This window comes from Leptonychotes weddellii, chromosome 13 (assembly GCF_054177405.1).
Source record: "Leptonychotes weddellii isolate Sample4059 chromosome 13, ASM5417740v2, whole genome shotgun sequence".
NCBI classification, from domain to species: Eukaryota; Metazoa; Chordata; class Mammalia; order Carnivora; family Phocidae; genus Leptonychotes; species Leptonychotes weddellii.
The window spans coordinates 80,574,000-80,587,934 of NC_138381.1; positions in this window are offsets into that span (position 1 = coordinate 80,574,000).

Consider the following 13,935-nt stretch of genomic DNA (forward strand, 5'->3'; position numbering starts at 1 on the left):
GTGTCTCTTGGGATGCGAAGGCCAGGGAGGCGCCTCGCCCCCGGGGCTGGACCTGCATGTGGAGGGGTCTTGGGAATATCGTCCTTTCTCAGGCTTTCAGGCGACCTGGGGGGGGGGGGAGGGGGAGGGCGTTCCCCTTGCTGAGTGGCTCCCGGGCATTAGGCATTGGCAAGGACAATCTCAGTCCTGAGCACAGCCCTTGGGCATAAACACTCCTGTCTCCATTTTACAGGTGAGGAGACACCGGTTCACAGGCCACAGACGGGGCTATTCAGCTAGCAAGGAGCAGAGCTGGGGTTCACGCCCAGGTCTGGTCTCTTCCAGGCCCGTGCTCCCATTGCATTTACCATCCAGCGTGAGGATCGCTGGGGGCCAGCCTTGACTCGGAATATGCTATCCTTTTGCTGGGAGAATTTGGAAGGAGACTCTACATTTTGGATCAAGATAACGCACAGGCAGTAAAAAAAAAAGTAAGCTGTGGGCGTCAGAGGTTAAATTTCCCCACAGGGAGGCAATTTTGGGAAAAGCTGGAGGGGCTGGAGGGGCGGGGGAGGGAGGAGAAGGGAAAGGGGATAACCTGGCCCCAAAGTGAACTGCTATCATCATCAAATATTTCCCTAATTGCAAAAAAAAAAAAAAAAGGGACTGAGGGATGCCAGGAAAATAAAGTACAAGTGTACTAGGCGTGGGCTTTTTGGCAACGCAAATTTGTCTGTAATCATTTTTTAAAAGATATGAAAGGAATTGCCTCACACAATGATCCCTTAAGCCTGGCTTTCATCTGTTTCTGGAGAAACATTGCATTTTGAAGGGATCCACATTAGCTGAAGGTGGTGAATTTGTCTGTTAATTGCTTTCTATTATAAATCTAAGCAACATTTAACACCACGAGGGAATGCAGACTTCTCAAGAAAGCTAAAAGTAGAAATCGTCTTTTTCTGAGTTGCAAGTTCTGTTTTCCTCATCGAGGATGGATGTCTTCACATGTTCATAGAACACCATTTTTTTATGGGGGCGTAAGGGCAGAGGGAGAGGGAGAGAAAGAATCTTAAGGAAATTCCACGCCCCGCATGGACCCCGATGTGGGGCTCAACCTCACAACCCTGGGATCAAGACCTGAGCCAAAATCAAGAGTTGGATGCTCAACCGACTGAGCCTCCCAGGCGCCCCCCAGAGCATCATTCTGTATCACTTAGGAGGATCACGGGAGTGAGGACTAAGGAGCGCCAAGAACCTCTCAGGAGTGTGCATCTTGTAAGGAGTGGCGGGGCAGAGACCAGTTGACCTCCGCCTCCAGGTGGGGCTGGGCGGTGCTCAGCTCTGCAAAATGGTGGTTAATTCTGAGCATGGACTGGGGAGGGGGTGAGGTGGCCACGCAGCTCACTGCCTCAGGCATTTAAACGTCTGTGATGGTCTCTGAACCAGGTGGTTTTATTTTCTTTGTCAAATCCCTTTTGTAAATTGGTCCATACCGCTCCCTTCACAGTGCCTGAAAACTGGCAGGCGTCAGGCCTTCTTTGGACTGCACACATATTTTCAGAATATTCAAATTAGTTGGCAATGTTGGACCATACAAAGGTTTTAAACAAAATTTAGAATTTCCAGCTTCTCCAAAAAAACAAAAACAAAAACAAAAAACCCCAGAGAAATCAGAAGTCTCGCAAAATGGAGCCCTCACGTGTGCCTTGGGGAAAGAACCATATTGCCAGGACCGGTGTGTCTCCTCCTGAGCATGTCCTCCTGCTTTCTGACCGTCCGGGACCCAGCAGCTCTCTCTTAGGGTGTCACTGCAGCGGACACGGCTGGTCCTCACCTTCCCGGCAACGCGTGTGAGCTCAGACTCTCCCGTGTCCTTGGCTACACCTGGGGTAGTCAGCCCCTTGTTGTTTTAGCCATTCTGGGGTGCGCAGAGTGGGAAATCATGGTGGTTTTAATTCGTATTTCTTCATGACTAATGATGTTGCTCAGTCATTTGTGTGATCTTTGGCCATTTGCACCTCCTCTTTTCGGAAGTGTCATGGTCCCAGAAATGGCTCCCTACCCTGAGTTTTCCAGCTTCTTCCTGCCCTCCCAGAACCAGCTCCTCACACCCCTCCCGGGGACACCAGCCCTCTCTGGGCAGCCCCTGATCCGTAGAGGCCTGACTCCTGGAATCCGACTGAAGCTGGAGGGAAAGAGATCTCTTGTTGATACGGTCTCTATGCGTCAGCCTCCTTTCCCACGGAGCGCAAGGAACGCTCACAGGAACCTTCTGTCGATTCCCGTCCGCTGACTCATGCCTTTGTTTCTGGCCTCGAGGCAGAGCAGACGTTGGGGCTCTCCCAGGACAGGGTAGTGGGTGTGCACGCGGGAGAGGTTCGGGGAGCAGTGGGGGCAGGACACACATAAACACTGAAAACACTATCCTACGCAGCGTTGGGGCTCATTTGCCGAAGCAAAGCCTCTGCAGAACCGCACCGTATGACGCAGGTCAGACCACCCACCGCCCAGCCCCTGCCTGGGCATCACGGCTCCTCCCGCAGCTCGCTGAGAGCGGGGAGAGGTGCCCTCACCCGCAAGCGGCCTGCAGCTGCTTGCCGCACACCGCTTCTCTCCTGCTCGCTGTCCCTCACCGCTGGGCCCCGGCTGTTCCGCCAGCAAGGCTGTGGATTCCCCGGGTCAGGAGTCACGCGGTGTGCCAATCCACGTCCCTTCTCACTCGCTGTGAGCAATCGCACACCATCCTCGAAACGTGTTTCCGACTGATGGCTAATTCCCACGAGGGCCCAACCGGACAATACAAAGTGGGGACTTTCGTTTTCCAAACACATGCCCGTTTCTGACTAAAGAAGGCAGACGCGGAGCGGGGCAGCTGACGTTTGCCCAAACAAGCAGTTATTCATCTGAAGAACCTCAAGCTAAATATAGACGTGGAGAGAGGTCAGGAGCTTTAAGAACATATGGCATTCTTTCATCTGCTATTTTAAAGTCTTCAGATTGGTAAAGAATGGTCTTTGTTTTCCGCATGTAAGCCGAAGCAAGAGGTACGCCTGGTTTGTGTGGTTTGGGAGGAAGGACTGCCTCTGCCATTCATCTCAAATTCCTGAATGTTGTAAGGCGGAATTATGTATATATGGAAAAAAAAGAAGCATGTAACAGCTGGTTTCTTTCTTTCTTTCTTTCTTTTTTTTAAGATTGATTTATTTACTTGAGAGGGAGAGAGAGCACAAGCAAGGGGAGAGGCAGAGGGAACAGGAGAAGCAGACTCCCCACTGAGCAGGGATCTCGATGTGGGGCTTGATCCCAGGACCCCGAGATCATGACCTGAGCTGAAGGCAGACGCTTAACCATCTGAGCCCCTAATAGCCGGTTTCTTAAAATGAAATGCCCTACTATGTGCTCCAAACTTTTATAAAACAGGATTTTAATGGCCTATGTCATGTGTGGGACCCATGCTTCTTATAAAGATGTAAAATATTACATACAAGGGCCTCCGACTTCTAACCCCCTCCTCTGTTTCCAGAGGCATATTCTCCTCTTTGCTTATCCTTCCAGAACTTTCCTGTGCCTCTACATACCTTTATGTGTGCCCAGAGAGAAAGTGCATGTGTCTGTGTGTGTTTTTACACGAACGGTGTCACATTATTCCGACGGTTCTGTAACTCATTTGTTTTCATGCGGCTTATCTTGGAGAGTCTCCATGTTAGCACCTGCAGATCCTACTCATTCTTTCGGCTGCTACGCAGTCCTACAAAATAGGAATGTTTATTCTGCCAGTTCTGAAGAATTTGGGGGGGTTCTGAAGCCTCTAAAATTTATACAGTTTGATGACTTGCTTCCATTACCAGGGTAGAAGTAATCTTGGATTTCTTTACATTTCCTAGAATCCCTATCATTTTGAGGATTTCCTCCCTTAAATATCCACAGTAAGCCAGGGTTCCTTGTGGTAGCGTTCTCTCCTGCAAGGTGCCCTTTTGTCCTTTATATTCATTTGCATCAATTAATTAGGCTTTCTCTCCCATTCCCTGATAACTGAGATTTAGGTGGTCGCAATTTCTCCATGGTGTTTATCGGAAACGAGTCTGAAGACATAGTCACGATGAGTCAGAGAAGGAGCCCATGCCTGGAGCTGCTAACAACTTCCCACAACTTTCCAGCACGAGCAGAGGGGCTGAGAAAAAGACTGACGTGGGGAGGGCAAAGCTGCGGGACAGGACCTCATGCCAGTTCGCATGAGCTCCTGGATGCAGCTGTGCCTGCAGCCAGAAATCACCATTGGCCTTCTCCTCTGCTGGACCAGTAATACGTTTTCCTTTTGCTGCCAGCAAACGGGTTGGCAATAGATACGGCCCTCCCTGACAGAGCTCTGATGTCAGATTTTGTCACTATCTTGGTATGTTTCTTTTCTGGTTTCAGCATCCTTCACAAAGTTGTTTTTCTCCTTGATACCATGTTCCTCTTCACTATGTATTTCAACCTTGCAAAAGACCAAATTGCAACAGTATACGCAGGTTAAATCATTACTTGTTTGACTGCATAATGGTTACTATGTATATACTTGTGTATTAGTTCACGTTGGGCTTAGGTAACGTGGCAAAAAACAATCTAGCAAGAATTCTTTTCTATGCAACCATGGCATAACCTATCTGACAACACATTTTATAGTCATCTTAACTCAAGTGTGCTGGGAAAGTACCATATGGAGAAGTTTTGTTGGCTCCTCATTACATTTATGTTTTCTTGTATTCGTCATTCTTGAGTCCCTGCCAAAAGTTTATATCTAATTGCTTTTACATCATATTTTCCCCTCAACTAGAAAAAAAAAGTGTGCCCTGTAAATTGTTATAAACACTTTCACTGCACAGTGATTTTGTTTTCTTGTTCCACATGGACTCACAAATTTAAAATCCTTCGTAAGGCATCTCGGACTTTATTTCAGGCAGAGCAAAGTGTGAGTGGTACTATTTCTCTCCTAATGAGAGTATGCTGGGCATATCAGCCCACTGCTCCCATGCTTTATTATTGTGGCATACCAGAAGGGACCATTGATAAAGGCTCAGGCAGGGATGGAATATGAAGGGTTTTTTCTATTAAAGAAAGAAGCATTCTCTTGCAAGGAAAATGCCACGAGACTGGGAAGGTTTCCAAAGCCTTTGAATCGTCGCACACAAAATCACTGTAAAAACTTAAAAATAAACCCTTCAGTGGTGCCTGTGAATGTAAGCTGTGTGTCTGAGGTGAGCGAATGAGAGAGAAGAGAAAGAAAGGCGCTAGTACAACAGAATAGCAAGGTAACAGTCGCCTTTAAACATGTATGATTCTTTTTGCAAAATATTTTTCTTTTGGAATATTAGGACATAGTGCAGCTGTACAGGGCAGTGGTTGGGAACGTGGGTGCTGGAGTATGACTTCCTGGTGTGACTCTTTACTGCCCTGCTTAGAAACTGTGTGACCGCGGGAACTTACATAACCTCTCTGGGCTTCACTTCACTTCCTCATCTGCAAAGCAGTGATGACAAATTGCATATATCCCAATAGGATCATTGTAGGGATTTAATGAATTACCGTAGGTAGGCACTTCGAACAAGGTCTGCACATTGTTGCTGTGCTGTAAAGGTTCACTGTGAGGATGATGATGAAGATGATGGTGATGATGATGAAGGTGATGTCTATGATGATGATGGTGGTGGTGATGTAGGTGATATCTATGATGATGATGATGAAGTGATGTCTATTATGATGATAATGAAGGTGATGTCTATGATGACGATGATGGAGGTGATGTCTATGATGACGATGATGAAGGTGATGTCTATGGTGATGATGATGATGATGAAGGTGATGTCTATGATGATGGTGATGATGATGGAGGTGATGGGTATGATGATGAAGACAATAGTGATAAACACGGCTGTGGGAAAAGGTGACAATCTTACCTCCTTCTACCAGGACTTGGCACTACCTGGTACAGCCTGATTGAGGAACTCCTCATTATGAGGAGTCAAAATGTCTAGGATCAAACTAAAAATACGTTTGTATTAAAAATCTCAAAAAAGGTCATGATTTCAGATATATTTTGTCCTCTTCCAGAATTTGAAAACTCCATTGCCCTGCTGCCTCTCCCACAGGGCTTGGAGGTCTTGGATTCTGCATTCCTTCATATACTCCATGCAGCATCTGCACAGATTCAAGGCTGTTTTCCTACTCAGAGGAAAACAAGACTGGGTGTAGATGTAGTAATACTTTTACTACAAGCAAGTGTTCTCCCCCTACTTATGTCATGGCTGTGCCTGTAGATCTGAAGAAGATGTTTGAGTCTGTGCAGTAAATGTCAGTCGGCTCTGCTCATTTATAATCAGTAGTTTATTCCTTCCTCACACAATACCCTTCTGAGTGCTTTGTACTCCAAAGAAGTGTTTCCTTCTGATCTTGCAAATGATTTTGGAAAGATTTTCCTGACATTGTCAGTGTATACATTGGGAAAATTTTGCCCTAGGATGTGCCCCAGTTCTCTTTGGCCAATCCACCATCCCCCACTATAGGCTACGATTTGTAACCTGAACCAAATGATTTCAGAGGAATATGCTTTTCAGTAGCTTAATATCATTAATTTAAATAGATTAGAAATGCTATTATTTCCTACATTTATAATTATTACTTGGCATACTCTTTGATCATCTCTGAGTACATGTATGAAGGAAATAATATGCTATTATAGGCATAATTTGATAAAGGCACAGAAAAGGAGCAGGTCACATAAATGATACGCATGCAACCAGCATGTTAACATTAATAATAATAATTAGCTAGTTTAAAGTAACCTGTAAGAGAGATTACATTCAGGATTCAGGAACTAGGATCTTCTTTTTCAGAAAAGATTTATTTATTTATTTTAGGGAAAGAGAGAGCATGAGCAGGGGGAGGGACAGAGGGAGAAGCAGACTCCCCATGGAGCGCGGTGCCTGACACAGGGCTTGATCCCAGCACCCTGAGATCATGACCGGAGCTGAAACCAAGAGTCAGGCGCTTAACTGAGTGAGCCACCCAGGTGCCCCAGGAAATATGATCTTAAATCATTGCATAAATGGTGTGCTTTTATTTAGTGATATGGAACAACTTGCAGTTGCATTAAGTGTGAGAGAAAGATGAATTCAGGGTATAAAACCTGTGTTTCCAACAATTCTGCACATTCTGAGTTAGATGATTTCTTAAGTGTCGTTAGTAGACCTCCAAAATTTAGGGTCAAGGAAGTAAAAATAATTTGGGCAAAGACACATTAACCATGTAGGTATCTTAGTTCTGTATCTCAGACAATCCTATCTGTGGCAAACGAAGATACTACTAGATGATGACCATTAGTCATCACTGGGCGTGTATGCTCCACAGTCCCTCTTCCCCTCAAGGCCAGGGCGCTGAGCGCTATTTCAAAAGTACGGTTTGAGCATCTATACCACCCCCCCCATCTCAGTACCCACATCGACATGTACGCTGTGGGGGGCTTTGGTCCTCAAAACCATCCCCCAACACAAAACAAAATCAGCAAAATCCTGCACTGGAACATCTTTTTAATTCCTTTTCTGATGAAAGGAGTGTCAAACCCATTAGACAGTCAACGGCACTGCCACTTTATTTTAGAAACAGTGCAATATGAGATAACCCATCTTCTCTGGAATTCTCAGTGGGCTGTAAGGCTTTAAAGGAAATGGGGCCAGGCGGGAATGAAACCGAACAGCTGGGAGTTCATTAAGCTCTTCTCTCCCAGGATTTACTAAACATTTTAGGACCAGGAATGCATAGGGATCTCTGAGCTATATTACCAACAAAATTCCAAGAGAAATTGTCTTTTTTTTTTTTTTTTAAATGTAACTATAGATTATCTTTTTCCTAGGTAAAGTGACAGGTAAAAAAAACCCACCCTGATGAGATTTCTACCAGCTCGAAAGGGAGAGTTTTACTGAATTCATCTCTCCCTCCCCCTTTGTCACATCCACTTGCCAAAATGACATCTAATTTATTGAATTCCAAGTGACTTCGTTAAAGAACAGACTTTGGTTGGGCTGTGAGCGCTCAGAAGTTGATACTGGGGCTAATCGGGCTCTTGGGTCTCAGAAGAAAAGGTAAAAGGGAAGGACCTTTTATTCTGGAAAGATTCATGACAGCTGAATGAGGAAGAGAAACAGAGAGGCACTTCCTCCTTGTTTTTTCAAAAGTTACTTTTAAGGAGGGGCGCCTGGGTGGCTCAGATGGTTAAGCGTCTGCCTTCGGCTCAGGTCATGATCCCAGGGTCCCGGGATCGAGCCCCGCGTCGGGCTCCCTGCTCGGCGGGAGGCCTGCTTCTCCCTCTCCCACTCCCCCTGCTTGTGTCCCCTCTCTCTCTGTCTCTCTCTCTCTGTCAAATAAATAAATAAAATCTTTAAAAAAAAAAAAAGTTACTTTTAAGGAATTGACTGTGGTGTCAGCTGCCTCTTTGCCTGTTCTCTTCCAGCTCAATTGGCAAGGGAGGTGCATTCCACGGACTCTTAGCAAAACACCACATTGAAAACAAATAAATATGGGTGAGCCCCGCAGGAGGATAGGAGGGAGATGTCTGCGGGGCAGTGAAAGGTTCTTTTGTTAACAGTCCCAGCTGCTGGGCCCCAGGCAGGGACCTGGTGGGGCTGCTCCTGAAGGAGAGACACACTTCAGAAAGCCAGCTGAGAAGTGGGGATTTCCACCCCCTTCAAATTACAAACCAAAAACTCAACAAGGACATTTTTATTTATGCAAGTGGTTTCTGAAGTGGTTCTTGTGGGCAATGTGTGAATTCTCAAGAGCTTCACCAGCCCACGATGTGGAAATCTGTGATTCAGCCGTGAGATGTGAGGCCTCTAGGAGCCCTCGGGGTCCCCATGCCCCTTCCTGTGCCTCAGCATAGAGCTGCTGCTGGTGGGTCCCAGGGGTAAGCCTGTTCCCAGAAGGGTTTCCACTTTGTCGATTGCCTCACAACACCCAGTGAGGGTCGCCAGTGTCCAGGCCACTCCTGAAGGGCCCCCAACATGGCGGCAGGGCGAGGATGGGTTCCATCTGCCCTCAGCTCACAGCAATCACTTTCTCAGACCCACATGGGCCCTGGCAGAGCAGGGAACCCCTGGGAGGTTGGTTATCTATTGAATTCTGGGCTTCTGGTGGCTCCAGCACCTCCTTCTCCTTGATGCCAGTCTCCACCTGCCACCAGCCTGTTCCTTTTCAGATTCGTTCTTATTAAATCGTACGACCGTCTACCTGCTTGCTCAAACCAAACACCCAGATCCCCTCCTTGGCCTCATCCGGTTCACATTACGTCCCCACCACTCTATTTCCCAAAGTACATCTTGGATTATCCTACTTCCTGCATGCCACCCCCTAACCACCCTGGCTGAGCCGCCATGACCTCTTGGTTGGATGTCTCCAAGAAGCTTCTAAACCACACTTTCTGCGTCCCGTGGTCCTCTGCCTCCCACAGTCCACCATCCATACAGCAGCCCCAGCAATCTCTACAAACGTAAATTAACTCAAGGGCTGGGCTCTTGAAACCTTCCAGTGGCTTCCCATTCCACGTTCAACCCAGTCCCACTCCTTTCATGGCCTCTGGCCCGACCTGCTTCCAACCTCCTTTGCTTACCCTGCTCTGGCCACATCGGTTTTTCTTTTCTTTTTTTTTTTTTTTAAAGATTTTATTTATTTATTTGAGAGAGAGAGAATGAGAGAGAGCACATGAGAGGGGGGAGGGTCAGAGGGAGAAGCAGACTCCCCGCCGAGCAGGGAGCCTGATGCGGGACTCGATCCAGGGACTCCAGGATCATGACCTGAGCCGAAGGCAGTCGCCTAACCAACTGAGCCACCCAGGCGCCCCCACATCGGTTTTTCTAATTCTCATCAACACCAGGCTCGTTTTTGCCTTAAGGATCCGGCGTTCTCCTGTGTGGCTCACTCTTCCTTCAGATGCCTGGATCCATCCAATCATTCAGCATCCGCTCCCATATCACCTGTTCAGCAAGGATGTTCTTCCCTGACTGTCAGCTACAGCCCTACCTCTATGCACTCCCCCTCCCCCCGGTCAGGAACATCAAATGGCATTTTAGTTTAGTTTAGTTTATTTAAAGCACTCATCAATGTTTTCAAATTTCTCACTTTTTGTGTACTTGCCTGTTTCTCCCTCCCCCCACACCGGAATAGAAGTTCCTTGAGGGCAGACACGGGTTTTTCTTGTTGACGACTCCATCCCCAGTCGTTGGAAGGGTATCTGGGGTACAGTAGATGCTCCATAAATATTTAATGATACACAAATTCTCTGAGAGATGGCAGATGGATACAGAGGGTGGGGAGCTCAGGCTGCTCTGTTGACGGATCCATGGGCGCGTGTGTAGGTAATCCACAGACTGCTGCTGTCTGGTCATAGCTGAATTTCTCTGACGACACGGACACCTTAAAAAGGGTTTCATTGGGCAAATGGAGGCAGTGGTTGTAAGAAAGAAGGCAGGTGTTGAGTTCTAGCTCGTGACTTCTCAGTGTCCACAATCATATGAGCCAATTCTCTCTCTCTGTCTCTGGAGAATCCTAACTAATACACCTTCCCTCCCTCCCTCACCCCACAGATATGTATGAAGCCTGAATTTGATTCCATACAAGTTGATATGATGTGGCCTTTGTGCTCTGGGAACTAATAATCTAGTAAGAGAATGAAGACAAAGACACAAACACTCAGAATTCGAGGCAGAATTTAAGGCAGGCCACAGAGAGGCATGATGCCCTGGGCGCTCAGAAAGGGAGGCTGACTGTGAAGTCGTTGGGTAAGGGTATTAACTCAGGAGCCAGGCTGTCTGGGCTCAATCATCTGCTCCTCTTTTTATTACTCGTGTCGTCTTTGGCAAGTGATCTAATGGTCTGTGACTCCGTTTCCTTGCTTAAAAAATATAGAAACGATTAGTACCTACATCATAGGATTATCAGAAACACTAGACAAAACAATGCAAGTAAGACACTTCAAACAGCACCTTAATATTGGGTTTCAGGACATAGGACGGAGGCTGGGGATGTTGGCAGCAGTTGGCTTTCGGTTGAAGAGGGGCAGGGGAGCTCCTGTGGCGTCGTGTGAACAGAGGGAGCCGGAGGGGCAAGGGTGGGGGGATGGCTGGCCACCTGGGAGATGCTCAGCTGGGACAACAGGAAGGGGAAGGGGATGGTCATTTCAGGAAGCTATGTGGGGCCACAGTGGGGAGGGACGTATTATTAAGTGAACTCTGGTGAGTAATTGCATGTCACTGAGGACTTGAAGCAGAGAGATTGCGAGATGCCTTACTTCCTGCAAGAGCTTTCCCACTCAGAAATTCTGGGTGACATATAATGACTTGGCAAAACTCGTTTCTTTCCTTTTGCTCGATTTGGGTTTACTTTGCTTTTTCTTTTCTAGTTCCTTCACGTGGAAGCTCAGAGGACTGATTTGGGCCTGTGAATTTCCCCCTCAGGTGGCACCCCACCGATTCTCATAAGTCGGATTTTCATTTTCACCCAGTTGAAACTATTTTCTAGCTTCCCTTGGGCGTTCCTCTTTACCTGTGCATTGGTTGGGAACGTGTTGTTTAATTTCTGAGTACCTGGAAATTTACCTGTTATTTTTCTGTGATTGATTTCTGGTTCAATTTCATTATGCCCAGAGAGCATACCTGGCCTGACTTCACTTATCTACATTAATTAGGATTTATTTTATGGCCTAGGATATGACTTTCTTGGTGAATATTTCATGTGCTCTTGTGTGTTCTGCTGTTGTTGGGTGGAGTGTCCCATAAATGCCAATTACATCCAGATGGTCCATCGTGTTGCTCATTTCTTCTAAACCCCTTGCTGATTTTCTGTCTCCCCATCCTATCTGTGGCCCAGAGAGGAATGCTGATGTCTCCAATTGCAACTGTGGATCTGTCTATTTCTCCTTCCAGTTCTGTCAGGCTTTCTTTCATGTGTTTTGAAGCTCCATAGTCAGGTGCACACACATTTAGTATTCTTTTTTTTTTTTTTTTCATTTTATTCATTTGAGAGAGAGAGAAAGAGCACAAGCAGGGCGAGGGGAGGAGAGACAAGCAGACTTCCCGCCGAGCAGGGAGCCCGATCCGGGACTCGATCCCAGAACACTGAGATCATGACCTGAACCGAGGGCAGATGCTTAACCCACTGAGTCACCCAGCTGCCCCCACATGTGTTCTTGGTGAATCGACTCTTTTATGTATGTATGATTCCTCTTTGTCTTTGCTAATTTCCTTTGTTCTGATGTCTGTCTTGTCTGATATTAATATAACCCATCTAGCTTTTTATTTTCTTTTGGATTAGTGTTTGCATGTTTTATCTTTTTCCATTCTCTTTTCCCTGACCTGTGTCTTTACGTTTGAAGTGAGTCTCTTGTCGACGGCATATACTTAGGTCAACATGTGGTATCACATACCACTTCGTTTTCAGTGAGTTCGGATTTAGGTCTACCATTACATATATATATTTTTTCTGTTGGTTTCTTTTTAGTTCCTCTTGTTTCCTCTTTCCTGACTTCTTTTGGTTTACTGGAGTATATTTTAGCCTTTCATTTTATTTATTATTTTGGTTTTGACTATATCTCTTTGCATAATTTTTTAATGGTTGCTGTAGGGATTACAGAGTACATCCTCCACTTTTCATGGTCTAATTAGAATCAGTATTTTACGACTTCAATTTGAATATAGAAATCTTGTCTCTTGGGGCGCCTGGGTGGCTCAGTCTGTTAAGCGTCTGCCTTCGGCTCAGGTCATGATCTCGGGGTCCTGTGATTGAGCCCCACATCCATCAGGCTCCCTGCTCAGCAGGGACTCTGCTTCTCCCTCTGCCTGACACTCCTCCTGCTTGGGCTATCTCTCTCTCTCTCTCTCAAATAAATAAATAAAATCTTTAAAAAACCAGAAATCTTGTCCCTCTGTGGGTCTCTGTATGCGCGGCTGACTTACATGTTCCATCTGTAGACATTAAAGGCTCCGCCAGCCAATGTTTTTGGTTTTGTTTTTGCTTTCGGCTGTCAAAGATGTTTAAACATTTTGAAGGGAAGAACAGTGTGCTATATTTACCCACATATCTACTGTTTCTGTTGCTCTCTCTCCATTTCTAGAGAATGGAGCCCAAGGAAGGTGAGTGAAGACAGACATAGGAATGAACTTCCTGCTGAGCTTGACTGAGTCCTGAATGTAGTCCTGCTATCCTCTGGACTTTTCACGGCTTGAGTAAATACGTAACATTTTATCCCTGTTCTTTTTTTTTTTTTTTAAAGATTTTATTTATTTGAGAGAGAAGGAGAGAGAGGTAACCCAAGCAGGGGGAGTGTCAGGCAGAGGGAGAAGCAGGCTCCCAGCTGAGCAGGGAGCCTGATGGACGTGGGGTTTGATCCCAGGACCCTGAGATCATGACCTGAGCCAAAGGCAGATGCTTAACTGACTGAGCCACCCAGGCATCCCTTCCCTGTTCTTTAAGCCTATTTTGAGTTGGATTTTCTATCATCTGCAACAGAAAGCACCCTGACTGACACAGTAATAAAGGACAAGATTTTGGGAAGGGTGTTATGATAGTTGGTTATAGTTTGAGTTATTCTAGGCTAATCAGTGACAAGACTGTGATGAAATTCAACTGGGTTTCAAATCCAAATATCTTTTTTTGATTTCTGGTTTAATGCCATTTGTATGGCCTTTAGGAAATCCAGGATTCGATTATTTGTTGGTCTGGGCTCTCCCGGGAATAAATCTCTTAAAATGCAGCCCCATTTTTGAAGGTTTTTATGGAGCCTGACATTGTTATTCTCAGAGACAGTGAGTAAAGAATTAATTGCTAGTTTTGCTGCAGTGGTTCAGTGTGATTTTTTGATTGTCTTTTTCTTTAATTGATTGTCTTTTTCTCTGCAGCTGATTTCAGTCCTAAATGGCAAACTATATTGTT